The sequence below is a fragment of the Etheostoma spectabile genome, chromosome 9, assembly GCF_008692095.1.
Source record: "Etheostoma spectabile isolate EspeVRDwgs_2016 chromosome 9, UIUC_Espe_1.0, whole genome shotgun sequence".
In the NCBI taxonomy this organism is placed as follows: Eukaryota; Metazoa; Chordata; class Actinopteri; order Perciformes; family Percidae; genus Etheostoma; species Etheostoma spectabile.
In genome coordinates this window covers 8,749,140-8,767,671 of record NC_045741.1, presented here as the reverse complement: position 1 = coordinate 8,767,671, position 18,532 = coordinate 8,749,140, and positions in this window count along the sequence as shown.

Below are 18,532 nucleotides of genomic sequence, written 5' to 3'. Positions count from 1 at the left end.
TCATGTTTGTGGCCCTTCAAATAAAGTGCTGACTTGGTCTATCTTTAACATTGATAAATAAGACATGATTAATGGTGGCATGAAATTAAATGTATTAAGAATCAAAGGAGTGGGTTGACAAAATTAAACTAAGTTGACTACATTGACACAAAATACAGTAGACTGCAGAGACACTTAAACAGTAATGCCTGACAGCAAAGTTCACTCAAGTAGGATATTTAGGAATTTCACTTTTTACTGGTGGTGGGCGGATCAATCCGAATATCGATACTATTGATACCAGCGTTGGTATTGATATTGATCAATCGCAGAGTAAAGAGATCAATACTTCAGTTTTAGTTTCTCTCCAGTATGCTAAGGTTTCATCAAAGAGGCGACCTGGCTGTCTGTGTCTGTTTAGGTGCCGCTCCTGTCACAGAGCAGAGCAGGCACACTTTGTTCCTCCTCACCCCTCTTGTGATTTGATGTTGTACCGCCATGTGATTTAGCTGCACCAGGCAAACAAGCAAGCAGCCAGGCCTGGCGGCGGCCAGCATCGTACACAAACACAAGCAGCACAAAGACGGAGCAGAAGAATGTCAGAGAGGAAGAGGAGCGATGTGTGGCTATGTTTTCAGGCCAAAAACGAAAGAACAGCAAGCTGTATAATTTGTAAAAAGGCTGTAAGATATGAAAGTTCTGTCCTGGGTTTCAACTTATTAACAATCCAAATCCAAAGGAAAAATCACAAAACCACTTGAAGGTCATGAAAATGCATTCAGATTTATTTGATTTCATTTGATTATGCATCCACCTTAATTAATCAAATGTATTGGTATTGCACCGTTATCGGCGATACTGGCACTGTATTTACTTGGTATTGGATCAATACCAAATTTTGCAGTATCACACACAACTACTTTTTACAAACTTCTAAGTGTCACCAGAGAGGTATTGATATTTTTTTATTTGAGGGGTCACACTGATTTGTGGATATGCCACTACTAATCATCTTATTTATCAATGATAAAGATTGACTAGGTCAGCACTTTATTTAAAGGGCCACAAACATGAGGAAGTAATGACAAACTAGTGTTTACTGAATTATGATTACCACACTACAATTCAGTTTTTTTATATAACAGAAATCATGATGATTGACATACCTTAAGTGATGCATTAAGTCATGCATGAGCTACTATTAATCCTTGTACATCACTGATAGTTCATGAAGTACTACATGAATGAATTCATGCTTTAAAGTCATGCATGAATTCATGATAATTCATGTCCCATTATTATGAAGTGTTACAAAGAAAACGACTTGGTCATAGATTTAGAAAAAAGATCCTGGTTTGAAAAAGTCTTGTCTGACCCATCCATCCATTCACCCACCCACTGATCTACACCTTCCACCTGATGCAGAATAGAAATATATTTGCGACACGTCAAAAACAGACTACACAAAATGCACATAATAAAGAATGAAGTTTAGCTGTGAATGTAATTTTTAAGAGTCAGTGCTTGAATAAGGCACCTTATGGATAATGCCTATGTTGCTATGCAGTCAACTCACGATGCTCGTAAAATATTGAAAGTTTTTTTAGAATCCACGCTTCGAGGAACATGGAGTTGTGCTGCAGGCAAAAGTGTGTCCTAGTCAGTTTGAGCTAATGTACCTGATGACACTGAGTACAGATCAAAAATGAGAGCTCCAAGCATCAGACAGGCTTGCACAAATGCATACATATACACATACACGTTGTATTGTGCCATTATCACTGCTCTCAGTCACTACTGCTGTAATGTCGGGATCGGCTGCAATGCAGACATTAGAATGCATAGAGTTTCTAAATGATCAGCATCATTGGCGGGGCAGATAATGGGCTGTTGAGTCATTGATGCTCAGTACAATCAAAGAAACATGAACTCAAGCCAGACAGGCAGTTAGCTAATGCTGATCAGAATCAGTTTAGACCTTGTTGAAACGGACAGATTAATAATTGCAGGATGAAATGGACTGGCACTACTCTGTAAAAGAACTGAATATTAAAGCAGAGGTAGCAAAATACCTCCCATTTCTGCCCTTCTGCTCAACTCCAAACTAGTGTCTCCCTCATAACTGGCTTCATTAGCAGCCGGTGAGAAGCAACATTAGCGCTGCCCCTTCCCTCTATCACCAATAAATGTTCATCGCGTCTAGATTAACACTTCTCTCCATGCCCTTCTCATCATCTTACAGCATTTTACATCGTTTTCCAAAGCCTCAAAGGGGGTCACTCTGTCTGGTCCCCATAAATGGCCACTTCACGCCCACCTCCCATTACCAGAAACAGTGGTGTTGCTGTAAACTTACGGCCATATTCATCATAGTTATGATTCTGTGACAGGGTCGTCTCCCTGCCTGAAATGCAGGGCTTGTAAAGCCTTGCTGCCAGCAGGCCTCCTGTTATGAAGCCTGTAATTGGCTGATTGGCGGTGAGGAGAATGTGCCGCTGTCTTGTGGATGGATGACCAATAAGAGGCCAGTGTAGTCCCTAGGGCAGGCAGGTACCTACCTATTAAGGGCTCCTTTTCACAGTTCGACGCCTCATTGTCATTGTTATACACATCGAACCTTTACACGCTATCATTTTTTTTCCTCTCCGAGTGCCTTTACCTCTGACATAGACTAGTAAACTATAACTTCTAAATTGTCTGTTGTTCAAAGAAAGTACATCCTGGCCCAGTTTTCTTTGCTGTGGGATGTTAGATTGGCCGAGTTCTCTTGCGAGTGGTTAGACAATGGTCCTCTGAATTGCCAGTGTCCTTAAAAAAGTCAGTGTTGAACGGTGGTAATTAAATTTAAGATCCTCTCCGCAGTGGATATTTCACCACACTATTCATTTTGTCTACGCACGTCAACTCTATACGCACTGTACCTGGCAGCATATGTTTTGCTTTCTGAGGCACAATAGCTCAAAGAGCCATTAAACAGAATTGTATGTAATATTTACAAAGGTTGGTATTTTCAATCAGTCTTTATACACCGCTAGAGCTTTTCCCTCCATTACCATGCAAAATGCGGTGCAGGTTTAGAGGGTAAAGAGGGTAAATACTCTGTCTTCATGTCAAGATTATCTATGCACCTTTTAGGCAGTGCTGCAAGCTGCTTTTGTTTAATAAAGGGCTGATTAATGAACGGAGCCACGGAGGGAGATAGGAAGATAGAGTCGGAGAGAAAGAACGAGAAACTCTCCAGAGTCTGAGCGATCTCAACCCTCTGCACACACATAGATATGTGCAAGGTCCCTGTCTGCCTTTGTCTGAATTAAAGCCTGTTTTTCCCATCTGTTATTTTTCTGACAGGAGCAGGAACAGCTCAACATTGCATCATTCAGCCACACCTAGGATTTTTTCTCTTTCTAAAAAGCATCAAAGGAACCTGGAGCTTTGAGGAAGGCTTTTTAATCAGGGAAAGAATGTGAACGGAGCTCTGTATAGGGCTAGTCATCTGTATCCATTCAATACGTTTTATACCCATCAGATCAAAGCAGAGTACTCATTGCAAGACAATTTGCAACTCCCCTAGATGTTTTTTTTTTTTTTTTTTTTTTTTTAGTTTTCTTTAAGCTCACTAATTAATAACAGACTTACTGCCAAATTCGGTGCGTTATAAAAAGGATGTGAGAATTACTGTATTCCAAGAATAACTGCAACTGTGACTTTTTAGCCTGTGTCTTCACAGTTTGTGCATGCTGGCCCAAAGACAGGGAGCAGTATTATTCTGAATACCCTAATCAGATTTAGTTTTCTGGGGTTTAAATCCCCAAACCCTCTCCCTTACCAGCCCAGTTGCAAAGGCTTCTGCCTACATGGGGTGCACGCTCTTACTGCGTGAGCAAGTGGCCGCCCCAATGTCGTTACTTTCGTGTGTTGATTACGAATTTTGAAGTAATGCATTTCAATGGGAAGCCAATTTCGTGATCACATTGCTGTCGGCGTGTCCTGCATGTGGCGTTTCCTTTCCCCATTCATTTTTCCCTAAGCACAACCGTGCCATTGTTGTGGCGGCATGTGGCGTTTCATTTCCCCGTGCCACAAAGACCGTGGAGCGTGTGGGGGTTGCATTGCATCCCGTGTGTGGTCCTGTCCTGTTGTTTGCAGGCATGAGGTGTTTCATGTCCCCATTGTTGCGTCCCCCAGAGCAGCCCAGTGTAATGGCAGTTTGTGAAATGGTCAAAATTGTGACACGTAATAAACAAGAAAATAATGAGCAATACACAAAACAATGAATCAAAATAACTTAACCATTTTACGAACTGGCGTGAGACCGGGTCGCCCTTACACAACTTTTACACAACCTTACGCAATATTTAACATGTTTATTGTTTCTGTAGCAATAAAGAATTCTGTAGACTATCCACTGCTGAAACTTGGTGATTTGGTTGAATCTTGATTTTAAAAGACCCTCAATAATGACAGATAGCAGTGCCCGGCTCCCATCCACTTTGCAATTTAACAGCCCATAATTTCACACACTGTATGCTGCTGCCAACTAATTACCCTGTAATTATGAAAATATGGGCTATGTGATTAAAATGCTTACCAACATATCAGAAAACTGGTGGCACTGTGAGTCCAAAGCATGTAGGCCATTATCATTTTTTCACACTTGTAATGAAACAACGGCCAGCAGATAAAACCAGACAGTACAAAGAATATACATCTTCTTACATCTGTGATACGTACAGGGGGTTGTATGGCTTTGTGTGTGTGTGTGTGTATGTGTGTGTGTGTGTGTGTGTGTGTGTGTGTGTGTGTGTGTGTGTGATTGTGTGTCCACATGGGAAGGAAGGGGTACCTTAAGTTAAACAATTAAAGGCTGTCCATGTGGAGGCAGCGTCTAGAGACAGAGGTTCGGGCAAATTAGACAGCCTTATCACAGACTGTGTGTGTGTGTGTGTGTGTGCGTTTGTGTGTGTGTGTGCGTGTGCGTGTGCGTGTGTGCAAGACGAAATAGTGCTTTACTGGTTGTCCTGGCAACCTCTTCCTTCCCTCACCCGAGAGCCACAAATCAATTATTCATTACATTGTTATTGCATGAAATCTGACTGTTGTCTGCTCTTTGCATATACAGTGCAAAAGCGTGGCTAAATTCTTCATTAGTTCATTAATAAAACCTGCGTTCCCATGGAAACTCTGATTGCGAATGTACACCTCATGCTAATCATTGAGTCTTTCTGAGGCAGTTAAAGTGGCTCTGACAACTTATGAGAAGGGTGATGGAGTATTTATAAATGATTCATACAAATATGGTGTTAATAATATATATTCTGTGTTTATGTTTATTTTCTGTGTCCCACGTGTTGCCATCTGTGTGTGTGAAAATGCACATATGAGGAATAAGAGCGTATACCAAGAACAAAGAGATTGAAACCGAGACTCAGTATGGGACTCGTAGTGGTTTGAAGGCAGTTATGATTGTGTGTGCATGAACACAGGAAGTGTATATATTTGTATGTCACGTGTGAGTACATGCATGACTTTTGCCGTGCACGTGGTCATGTGTTGGTACAAACACAAAAATCGATGCCAGCACTGATCGAAATCTAGCTACGGTATGGACTACGGGGGATTGCAGATGCCTTCCCAACCTGAATCAATTAACATATCATGCAAGCACAAACAAATAACTATTTGATTCCACAGAGAGTGGGATCAGGCTCTCTCTCTCGCTCAAACAGTTTTCAGCCCTGCGGTAATGTGACTTTCGTTGCTCCCCTAAAGAGTAATTATTTTATTTAAAGAAAAAGGCCATGGACTGTCAAGTGTTTCTTACGGTCTGTTTTCTTCAGCTGTGCAGCTGAGATAAAGGGATAAGAAGCAGAGACTATCTCTCTTTCAGTTCAGCCTGCATAAAGATCCATTGACTGTTGGACAGCTATTATTTATGAGGGCTCCCACATCTTAAATTCACTGGATGCAGCCTCTTAGTCCTGGTAGTCCAGTAGATTACAAAATCTTTTATATGTGTCTTGAGCAGTTGCAGTCACTTGTAAATTGCATAATCTTGGGGATATGGCAATAGTGATTGTTAGGTGGACATATTGTGCTTTTTTGTATTTTCTGTCAAATCTGCAATGTTATAATGTTAGATTTCCATGTTGAGCGTAGTTGAAATAATGATGTAAATGTATTTAAGAGAAACCCCCGTCAGGTAAATCATTCAGATTTCCAACCGTTTTTTCTTCTCTCGGCTATGTGTTACGCAACGCTAAGCCGGCCTGCCATGATTGGTCATCTGCTTCAGCCAGTTTTTTTTTTTTTAGTTAAGCTACTGTTGTGGTGTTAACATTGTTGCATATAGCTACATGCTAACAGCAGTACAATTTCATCTTGGCTACCTTGGATACCCCAATTCCGGGTCACATTACTTTTACTGTACTTGACTACATCTTGCGTCATGGTTAACAAGCAAAACAGTAACCATAAAAATCCTTAAAAAGAATACAGAGTAAATATTTGGATGTAATTTAAATAATAGGTATTTATTACTTAAAGAAAGTAAAGTAAGATGACAAAGCTTAAGAGTATAATTCTGCACAAGGAGCAGGGTGGGCGGGTGTATGGGTCAAACAACCTCTAGTTTATATACACAACATTCCACTTCAGGGATTGATCAGTGTTGCCCAGAAAATTCGTTGTACATCCTTCTTTTCGGCCGGATATCCTTTACATTCCGCTTTCTTTGTTTTGTAATTTTAACTTTGGTGGATTCATGAGGACTATGGTTACCTGCTCCTCATATCTCGGCAGGGTAAATCCAGACAGCTAGCTAGACTATCTGTCCAATCTGAGTTTTCTGTTGCACTACTAAAACAAGTGTTGAATGTACACATGTTCAACCAAAACAAGTTCCCTCTCAAGGCTATTTTGCAGCTGCACCTGGGCTAGACCGCCTCAGCGCCGGAAGGTCTGACAATGCGGGATTAAACCAAAAGAACGTTCACCCAGAGACTGGAATTTATGTAATATTTGAAAATAAAGTAAAAAGTGTGTTGTTGTTTTTTTGCTTTATTGAACAAACGTAGTCACGTTTTGCATCATATGTATATATATATATATATATATATATATAATTTTATATTGTATCTATGTCATTTCAATCAGGAGAGACATGTTTGCAAATATGAAAATAAGATTTACTGTACAGCTCAAATAAAATGTACAAAGTTGTTGGCGATTAGACTCCATCGCTATACAAATCTTTTGTATATCAATATAGGGGTAGAGAACCATCAGACCCCCCCGATGGAATCTAGACACCGATGGTGGCGATGAAGAGCCCGAAGACTAGACCAAAGGAGGCTCCGGACCGGTCAGCTGGAGTAGATGACTGGAGGTGGAAGGGGGGGTGGAGGGTTGCACTCATTGCCTTCGACGACAGTTGAATGGCAGAGAGAAACAGATTCAAAGAAGGGTTGTGACTCTGTGATTGGCCCTTGCTATTTGTATAACAGTTCTGATTGGTTTAGCAGGAAGGTGAACGCCTCCAACTGCTGATTTGAAACATGTATTCAGATTGCAGGAACAAAAAGGATCAAATGCAAATCACACATGATAACGCATGATAAATACCTGTACCATTGGTGCACCACAAAACAAAATACAAAAAAATCACAGTTCAGCAATGAATAAGGATTTTGCAACAGAACAATGTAAGGAATGGAAATGGAAACTCCACTGGCTCTGCTGTAATACCTGGCCAGCCTTCTCAGTAATCAGTGTAATGCACCAGACAATGTGTTCTTAACAATTTAGCCCTCGGGACATTCAGTCTGAACTTAACGTAAAGCCAGGTTCTTTGACCCAGTGATCCTGCGCTAGTGAACAGGACCCAAGGGGGAATCTGCAAGCAGCTCGACTTGCTGACCTAAAGCACAGCCTGTGCTCAGTCAGGCTCAGAGGAGGGTCGAGGGAAGGGCACTTACACCTCCGAGAGCCGACAAGACAACAACGTTCCACCCGGACACGTCCATGTTTGACTTCGGTAAACAACAGCAGATGAACATAAACAAGATGGATGTCAACATGATCCCGACTGCCCAGGAGAGGCATGGCTGCAGGCCGACCGAAACAAAACTAAACTAAACAAACCAGAACAGAGCGTTTGAGATTTTATTAGCTGCTGGCCTCACGTTTAATTTGCTCACCAACGCCTCCGCTGCCTCATCCCTGGCTTCCTCCTACATATTGCCTGCTGGGTTTGCTTCCCACTGTGCCATCAGGATGTCGCTCATAGAGAGAGACAGAGCAATTCCAAGGCGGCCGGTGTGAAAATAGGGAGTTTAACCAGAGGGGGTGGAGAAAATGGCTTGTTCTGTCCTGTCTCGTTTGCTCTGGCTGAGGCGGGAACTCAGCCACACTTGGCCTCTCTGGCCTGACCGATCACATAAATACACACACAAAGGGCTCGCCGTTGCTTGGGAGAAGGTCTGCTGCCTGTTGTCATTCTCTGGTAGAGTCAATTGCTGCCCGTGGATGGTCACACATCACGACGCAGCCTAAAGTGGGGGATTGTTTGTGTGTCACGGAGAAAGAAAAACAGTTCAGTGCACATTTGAGAGAGAGGCCCTGCAGGAGATGAGAAGTCAAACATCAACTTAAAGAAAGCTAAATATTATACACAAAATGATGTGAACACACACAAAACAAGATCAAAGTCAACAATAATTGGACACATTAACTTTCAAGAAACCATTGTGTCATACCTTTAAATAAATAAAAACACTGACTCTATAGCAGTGTGATAGTCCATGCAGCCAATTATGTAACTGTAAGTTTGATGTATGTTAACTATAGTGTAGCTTAGCCCACTAGCACTATTGCTTATGCAAATGGTCCTTGCATTGCACATAATCGGTCCTTCTACCTATTTCATGGTTCATGAAATGATTCATGAAATTTTGGAATACATAGAAACATCTTGAAATCATATCAGACATTATTTATAAATGTTAGAAAATAATAAATACAATATAGGTAACAAATGGACCACTATGGACGCTGACTAAACTTCAAATTTCATGCCAAGTTTTATACTGGTTCAACACCGCTGTGAGCTGATACATCATGTTTTTAAGAAGGGAGAATGAATGTGAAAGTGAAGGAGACAGCCAACGATATGCTCCACAAGACCTTTGACTACGACAGACTGACAGGTGAAGGAAAGTCAGCGAGTTCAGAGGCTGCAAAGTTAGTTAACTGGCAGACGAAGAAGATGGCACAGATATGAAGGTTGGAAGCCGGAGGATGCACAATGTCAAAAGGGGGAAGCCGAAACCCACTGAGCACCAGGGGCCATTTGACACTCGCATTTAATCAGAGCATCTGTCTTGCATGTCTATAAAACTTTATGCAAGCACTTCTAATTGCGGGGATGCATTCATTAACACCGGAACCAAAAAGGGTATACTCTGCAGAGAAAAGATGAAATGTATGCCCATGGAGACGTATGCATAAGGGAGACAGCATTGACATTAAACAACTATATTCAATAATGCTTTATGTACCATTATTAGTCATGTAACTACAGTATTGTAACTGTATGGTTACTAAAATAAGTTCAGAGCATACTTAAAGGTTAGGAGATTAAAATACTTGAAGTGAAAGTAATTTCATGCAGTTTTGGTAACGATTTGTAGTCACGGACTATGTAATGTCAATTTCTTTAGGCTAATATGTCACCGTTCAAGTGCACATCGATGAATGATTGAAGATTGACTTTGAGGCACTGCTTCTGACTGTTGGATTATTTTGAAAATTCATGCTGTTACTGGTTTCAACTGTTTTGTTGTGTCTAGCACCATTCTAAGCAATGCTAAAAGACCACATTATAATCATATTGTAATTCATGCAGTGTAAAATAATTTACAGCAGAATGTATTCGTACAGAGTTGGTTGGGAGGATTACATACATACAACAAGATAACACAAAATCATAATTTATGTTTATGTTTAACACATCGAATGAAAAAAGGTCCCACTCTGAGGAGATTGTTCCACTTCAGTTAGCTAAAATCCACACCAGGTAATTGCAGCCGCATTAGTGCAAATGTAATAAAGTTAGTTAAGTCTGGTGTAATTTTCTCTCTTGTATAGCTTAATGCCTCTTTCTATCTCTCTCACTCACACACAGACACACACACACTCACCAAATGCTCACTCCAAACTTATCTCCACATTCCAACGAGCACACATTAATTCTGTTAAGGCTGACAAATCTTACAGCCATATGCACAGCAGTCAGCTCAGCTCAGCTCCTTTGACCACTGCTGCGTCATTTCCCCACATGAGTTCATCAGTTCAGCACTCCAAGGGGTCCAAACCTCACCCGTGCATTATGCATGCCCTCATAGACCTAATTGAAACTGAAAATGTTATGTTCCACTCCGATGCTTGTCTAATAGGCTGGCTCTCAGTAACCAGGCTTTGGAGGCAATTACAAATCAGATCCATGAATCTAGATGAATCTTAAAGTCTGGGGTGGGCACAGTGGGTGTGAGTGACTGTGTGTGTTTTATAATGGGGGTCCCGGCCAGCTGAGAGCAGTGCTGGAGGGATGTGAAGCCTAACCGACTAACTAATTATAAATGGCTTTTTTGGCTTTGCCTTTCTACTTCACACTGTTCTGCGTGGATGAGCGAACATCCCTGGCAGATCAAATGAGATGCTCCACTTTGTTGGCTCAGCTTTAAGGCCTCCAATCAGAAACAACTGGTGGCCAAGTGAGAGCAGCCAAGGTGGCATCCTTATCCAACAGTTTAAGGGGATGAAATTTGGGGCGCTTTTCACCCTGGCAGTTTCATCCAAATCTAGGCGAGGTTTGCTTAAAACACTGGTTAATATAAACAGTTTTTCTGGAACAAGGCGGCACAAGTTCATATACAGTTGAGCTGTCGTAGCTTCACGCTACATGTGCAGTCAGAATCCAATTATACTCCAGCATGAGTTGAAATTATGTCTGCATTTCATAAACAAAACTAAGTGCCAGGACACTGCTATCTTGTTCCCAGTTCTTGTTTAATTTTTCATGTTCTTGACGACGTTTAAAAAACGCACACCATTCCAGCATCAGAATTTGGCTTTGGTAACTTTCCCACTTGTACAAATTCCAAACTCCCTTTGTTTTGCTTCTCCACACAAATGCTTCCCTCAAATCCCCTTGTGTATAGACCTTAAGACATGGTTCGACAATGATTTGTACAAACCCACAACAATACCCAGGCCTTAACTGTGCTGTGGTGTTGTGGAAGAAGTACGTTTTGTTCAAGCTGGTTTTGCACTTTTGGTCGGGTAAGGGCGGTGTGCACCTGCCGATAGTGCTCGTGTGGCTTCACCTACCAAAAAAAGGCAATTTTTTCCTGACAATGGTGTTATACAGCTGCCCTTTATTGACTAAATGACCCAAGCAGACCTGCAGATGGGAAGTACAGTAAGGACGTCAGAAAGCAGACTAGCAGAGTAAATGTAGGGTTAATAATAGATCTCTGGACTCGCGCACATACCCACAGTGAAAATGGCCTTACAGTGAGCTTTAGATTTCCTATATTGTATGTCCTCCATCCCTGTGACCTGGGACAGTTTTTTTGTAAAGGCGAACATCTATTACTGTCTCCTGTAGCCAGAAACAAGAGAGCAGAGTTGGTTTGGCCCCCGCAGGTGTGAAGTTCCAGAGAGAATTAATTAGAAAAGATGGAAAGGGTGGCTGAGAAAGAGCACAGGGTATGGGTCTGTATTCTGGTTCAGAGCTCTTAGCGCAGCTGTAAGTGGTGCACAAGTGCAAACCAACATTTCACAAGTTCACAAAGTTCATACCTACTTCCTCTCTTTGCCAAAGTTTTACCTCAGTGTTGACAGCAGCACAGATGCTCATGTTTTCAAGTCAAGAAGTCGCAGAGACGTGGCATAATGTTGATTTTTAAAGTCTCTTTAATAGAGCTGTGGCAGTAAACTGTGCCTTCGTATCTCCTCTCCATTTGAAAGCAACTTAGCTTTGTGAAAAGTTGAGTAAATATTACATTTGAGAGCAGGTGAAGCAAGGAGATGCACTGTCAACTTCTTTGATGCGATACTTACTGGAGCACATCAATATCGTATATCCTAAGAATGTTGACATGCTATTTCACCCCGTTTTTTTACTGTTTGTGATTTAAGCTGTCTGTCCCTTAAAGGGCCGCTATTCAGTTCTGGTCATTTCTTTGCTTTTTGCTGGCAGGTTTCCCTATAGAGCTCCCCCTACAGCTTTGAAATAGATATTTGGCAGCTCTGATGTTATTTTGCGTCTGACTCCTCGCTTAGTTAGTATGCCTTTTCCTCTCTTTATCTCGCAATTTGTTACATCGTGAGGCCTGATATCCAGAATACTTCCTGGCGCTGAGTGCGGCGACTTGCTGGCCTAAAGTTGCAAGGGTGGTTTTTCCGCTCACAGGCACTAGGAGCGAGAAGACCACCATTCAACTCGAAAAAAGTTATATAACCATTCCAGTGATTCTGAAGCTGTTCCGTTAAGGTAAATTAAGCAAAAAAAACTGCATAGTTCCCCTTTAACACTTTAACAGCAGTCAATGTTTCATTGGAACCATTGTGAGGTTGAATTGTATTCAAAACATGAAAGCTAAGTAGTCTAGCTTGCAAAAGTTGCCACTTATTCCCTCTACTATAGATATTACTCTTTGTTAATCATTTTTCAACACCAGCTGAAGGATATGAAGGTCCCACACATGCAGCGTTGCATTTGTCCTACATTATTATAAGTAGAAAGTCTGGCTAGCTTCAGCTGCCCCTTTTTCATAGGTCGAGTTACACTAATGGCGAATGACCTGACCAGAGTAGTCTTGTGACATTAGTACTTCATGCATTACATCGTGATTCAAATCATGACACAAAGTAGTAGAAAGAGTCACAGGGTAACATAGCGCTAGAGTAAATCACAGATGGGGTTGAACCAAAGCAAAATATGTCAGCCACCCCCCTTTGTTGGTTGACTGCCTGTGTCGTATTGAAGTGATATTACAAACTGTTTTTAGCTCACACAGATGTTGCATCAATCAAATTACCAGGAGTCTTAAACTTCCAAGCCTGGATAGGAACACTAATGTTGGGAGAGCTGCAACTGCAGAAAGATCTCGGTTTTGACTCGTCTACTTAGTCAAAAGTACAATGACCAAACACTGGGACATATAAACCATAGTTTGACATTGTCATTTTATTAAATAAATCATGTTTTTGCAAGTTTTAAGTTATTAATGTAGCTTATAATAAATAGATGCTATGATGAATATGAATGTACTGTCATGGTCAGTCCCGCTTCACTCTTATTTTGTGTTTTGTTGTTCTGGACTTCCTGTTTTATTCTGAAATCCGCTGTTTGTTTACATTCCTGGTCACTTGTCTTCCCATCTGTGTCTACTTTCTCGCCTCTGTGATTACCCTCCCGCCCCTTATGAATATCACCTGTGTGTAATCGTCATCACCTGTGTCTCTTGTATATGGTCTCATCATATTCACTTACCTGTGCCAGATTGTTGACTAACCTCGCGTGATTCACATTGCACCGTTATTCCCAGTTTGTATTTTCCCAGTGTTTTTGTGACCTTTTTCCTCCATTCTGACGACTATTTTTGCCTGCTGATTTTGTACTGTTGCATTATTGATCTTCGAACAATAAACTGAACTTACCTATCTTGAATCCTGAATCGTGCATTTGAGTCTGCCTGGTGTACCCTTACATATACTGTATACATATATTTGACATATACTTTATGTCAAGTGCAGAGTATTGACTGCACTTCAGAGTATAAATAGATTTATTGCTATTCTCAGATGGCCAATAATACAGCACTAATTCATACTGAGGCAATGCCATCAAGAAAGAGGTAACTTGACCAACAAGGTCATTTAGAAAGTAGGATTTGGCACACCACCTCTCAGATAAGCAAATTATTAATATACAGTAAGACAGTCTGACCTTAAAGTGAATTCCCTCCTTTCATTAGAATAATTAATGCCTGAATCTAGTGGTGGAGTGCAACTTATTGTCAGTTTCCTAAAATGCACTGCTGATTATTCTTCCCTGGACTTGTCTTCCTCTTTTATCTTCAATGTTTCCCATTAACATATAAGGCTTAATGGGAATGGCTGCAAATTGCACTGCTGATTAAAAGAAAAGACACAAAGTAGCACATTTACTAGGCACACTGCCTCGAGGTTGAAATTAAAAATCTGTGTTTCTAGAGATACCCAAGGTTATTAAGAGTTGATTGGTCTTATTATGTATGAAAAGGTCAAAAACTGATTACCTTGCCCTTATCTATCTATCTATCTATCAATCTATCTCAACCATTTATGTAAATTGTTACAATGATTTCAATCCTGCCTGGGTTTTAAGGCTCCTAGATCTCTGCCCAAATGAAGCGTACTAAATGCTGTTTCTGTTTGGATATGAGCAAAACGTGAGTCTTATAAAAGACAGCACTGCAAAGAATATGATTACTTGATTGCGGAAGCACCCTAAAGGAGCTGGATAAAAGCTGTCAAACGGAAGGCTGAGTGGTGCTTGTAACCAAAAATACAGCAGGAAAAAAACCCGTCCTACCACGTCAAATAACTGTTAAGCTAATCTCGTCCTCCTCCTTGTTATACTACTCTTCCTCCTCTTTATCCTCCTCCTTCTCTGCCGTGATTACCCCCACATATCTTGATATATTACTTTAAATGCAGAGAGAATAAAGGGAAGAAATTATGATAAAGGGTGGAAAGACAGAAACCGGAAGACTGGTGGTAAAGAGAAAGAGGTCTATTCACAGCCACCCTGAGCAGCCTGCAGGAATGATAACTAGGCAGAAAGAGGGAAAGAGAACAAGAGGTTCTAGATATTGGTTCAGGGGCAAAAGAGGACATCTCTGACAAGATGTGGAGAGGGTGCTGATATGTAAGCTTTTATTTCCTTCTTCGTCCTGCAGCTCTCTCTGTCAGAACAATACTCGTCTGCGAGGAGGGTAAGGAGGGGAGCCCAGCGAGGGGGACATTAGCCCTCCAGTGCTTACCACAAGCTGCTGACACTCATCAGTCTAAGAGCCCTCCAGCTATGGCATGGCATCATCTTAGCAATGGCCTTGATTGATTGAAGACCTCCCATCCATTCCAAACAAGCCCTAATGAGTTTTAATGCATGGCTTCTAATAGATGTCTTCTAACTGGCGTGAATATTGGCATATTGAGTTGCTTTTTTCAATTCACTTATCTGTTTAGCACTTGTTAAATTGGCATTAAGTCATCTCTGACCTCTGTAGGACCAGGAGAAATTGCTCTAAGAACTCCAGAATGTGTCACTTCCTTCAGTGTCCACCCATCTAACCACTCTCATCCTATGGAACGTTGGTTCCCTGTGAGGTAGATAAGTAAAACCTTGTGACATTGCGCACAGCAGTGGTTCCAAACATTTCTGGTCTGAGGTAACCCCACAGCCAGGGTTAGGGGTGTAAGGGTCAGGGGGGTTAGGGCATAACCCAGTCCAGATGAACTTATTTAACCCTTCATCAATTCCCAATGTGTTCCAAATGACACTATTTATTATATCAAGGTAGACACTGCTAATGTGTTAATACAACTGAACTGTCAATCTTTAGGTTGGTCAGCAGTTGTCCTGCTACTCAACCATTTACCAGTGTTTGAACTGTTTAGTCAGTAGTTTTAGCAAACAATTTTAGACACTAACTATTTGATGGAAAGTCAATACGTTTAGCAAATAATTTCAGCTGCTTATGCAATAATTTTAGTTATTTATTTCTACCAATTATGTATTCATTACTTTTGGCTACCTGTTTAAAATTCCTGTATAGTTGTCAGAGTTGACTAATTATTTTAATCAAATCATAATTTCTATTTTTTCTGATTAGTTAAGCTTCTTTACAATCTTCCCATGTACCCCCTGGAAATAGCGGAAGTACCCTCTGGGGTACAGGTAACCCTGGTTGAGAATCACTGGCGCACAGCAAGGCCAATATCTTCCCTGGTTTGTCTTCCTGGTTTTGCTGCCAAACTTGAAAGAAAGTGAGCTTTGACTCCTAAATACCTTGAACCCTAATGTCGTTCTGAATTTAAAGTTAAGATGCAAAGAATGAAGATAGTTCATTTTTTTGCTTCTCTGAATTGCTGGAGTAACCATCCAAACCTACAGACTCGCTCACAAGACACAACATATCTGAGAGATTTGGGATTCTAGGTTGGTCAATACAAATATGTTTATGGATGGCAATGTCAGTCAATCAGTCAACCAGACTGAAATATCTCAACAACAGTTTGAATTGCTATTACATTTTGTATAGACATGGTCCAGATAGGATTACACCCACTGACTTGAGGTAGTCACTGAGGTGATCCGATTTCCTCCGTCCTGAGGTTGAGTTTTTTTTTTTGTGTTGAAAGCATTGCCATCTTTTCTTTAGGTCAAAATTTGATTTTTAAAAGTAATAACATTACCTTCAGCTGTGTTTAGTGCTAATTAACTAATGTTAGCATTCTAAAACTGAGATGGTGAACAAAGTAAAAGATTGTTAGCATTGTTAGGTGTGCCTCGCATCCTAATGAACTGCTTTTGCTTTTTTTATGATTAAATATAATTTGGGTATTATCCAAACAATTAACTCAAAAAGTGTATTCTGGTGCAGGACTCCCCCACACATTTAATTGTTTGGACTTGTGTACTGTTTAAGGACTTTCTTTGTTTCCACCAAGCTGCTGCAGTGTAGCATAGACTTTAGCTCCCATGATGAGTAGAATTGCCTGGTAAACAACATGATTGAATGGGCAAAGAGTATTGGTTAAAAACAACAACAACCACAACAAGTATGGCCAAGAGACTTGATTTCTGAGTGCTTGAATAGCCACACACCATACACACACCTTGGAGATATTGCTGTCATTTTGTGCGATGGGGCAGTAAAAACCCTCCTTGTTTCCTCTTTTAAATGTCACAGGGTGGGGTTCAGCACTGACAGACATAGGTCCACTTGGCTCAGAAGTGGTGATCGGGAGCAGGTCCTCTTGCGCTTTACAATGCCTTTGACGTATTGATATTCAGTGACATTTGAATTCCACAAGTTTCTCTTTTCTGTTTTTCTTTTCACGATATTCATTGGAGTCGATTCCTACAGGCACTGCAACATAATGCAACTATTACTCCTGTATTTCTTGGCTGTCCTTTGCAAGCATTTCGCATTGGTATGGCAGTGTTTCCAGTGATCACTTATTCATGCATGTCATAAGAAAATATCTCTGTTATTCAGCAATGCTGCCAAAGACAGCGCAAAACCAGAATGCATGATGAAAAAGGTTATTTTTCATCCGACTGACAGGTAGAGTGAAAAACAAGAACTTGCCCCTCTGACAAATTGGTTCTACTGTACGATTCATATCTTTTCTGGTATTGATCATAGCAACAATGTCCTGATGGCCAGAGGTGTCCATCATATTGTACATTCTGCTCAGAGTTGAGGATAAAGCATTCTTTTACAACATAACTGTAGGTGAATACTACATCCTGTGAAATCCTGGATCTTTACAATATTTCTCAGAGTCAAGAAATGTTACCCATGGTTGAGTGGACAAAATGTCAAAGGGGCTTAGCTGTAAGCCAACAACGCAGCTCTTTATATGATTCTGTGGACCAAGTTATAGCTTCACCACAAGCAAGTCAATATTAGAGCTGCTGTCAGCTACAGCTTTGATTTATTGACTGTTACTACTTGTGCTGCCGGCAGTATTACTAATTGTCCTGTTGCCACCATATAGAAACATTAAAAAGTCTAAAGATAATTCAAAACATATGGGGACAAATATTCAGCAATCAACCCACATCCCAATCCAAGCACTCATCATCCAATTAGTGAGGAAGCGGCAGATGGCCGCATGGCAAGGACAGCTGGTTTTGAGGTTTTCACTGTTTGTCTGTCCATCAGCGTGTCAATCATGTGCTGCTCTTCCGGAAGCTCTCACAAGTTTGAGGCTGAGACTGTCAAAATTGTCAGGAATGTGTCATGAGGACCCTGCATCCCTGAGATGAAGAGTTATGTTGCAGGTGTCCAATGAAGCAAGAGCTCCATCTAGTGTTATGGGGTTCATTTATGAGCAGCTTTTAGTGCTTCTGGCCCAAAGGCTTCCTTACAAACTTCCGATGCATGATCACAACATTATGTGTTAACACTCTGTTCTCATCTTAACACTCAGACTCTAAAATTACATTCACAAAGGTGTTAAGATTAGTTTATTGTACTCTCACTCAAATTGGTATGGATATGTCATAAGGGACCAACAGCACATATATTCACCCCACAATTCCATAACTCATTAATCCAATCACGAATATGCAAATGACACTTTGTTCAGTGGTGGTACCATTTGCAAATTGTCAGTATATATAAAGTCTATACTTTATTGTCTTAACCAGAAACTTGCTTTATAAATCCAACTTGGCCAAATCATAAAGAGCCTCAATGGAAAAATACAACAC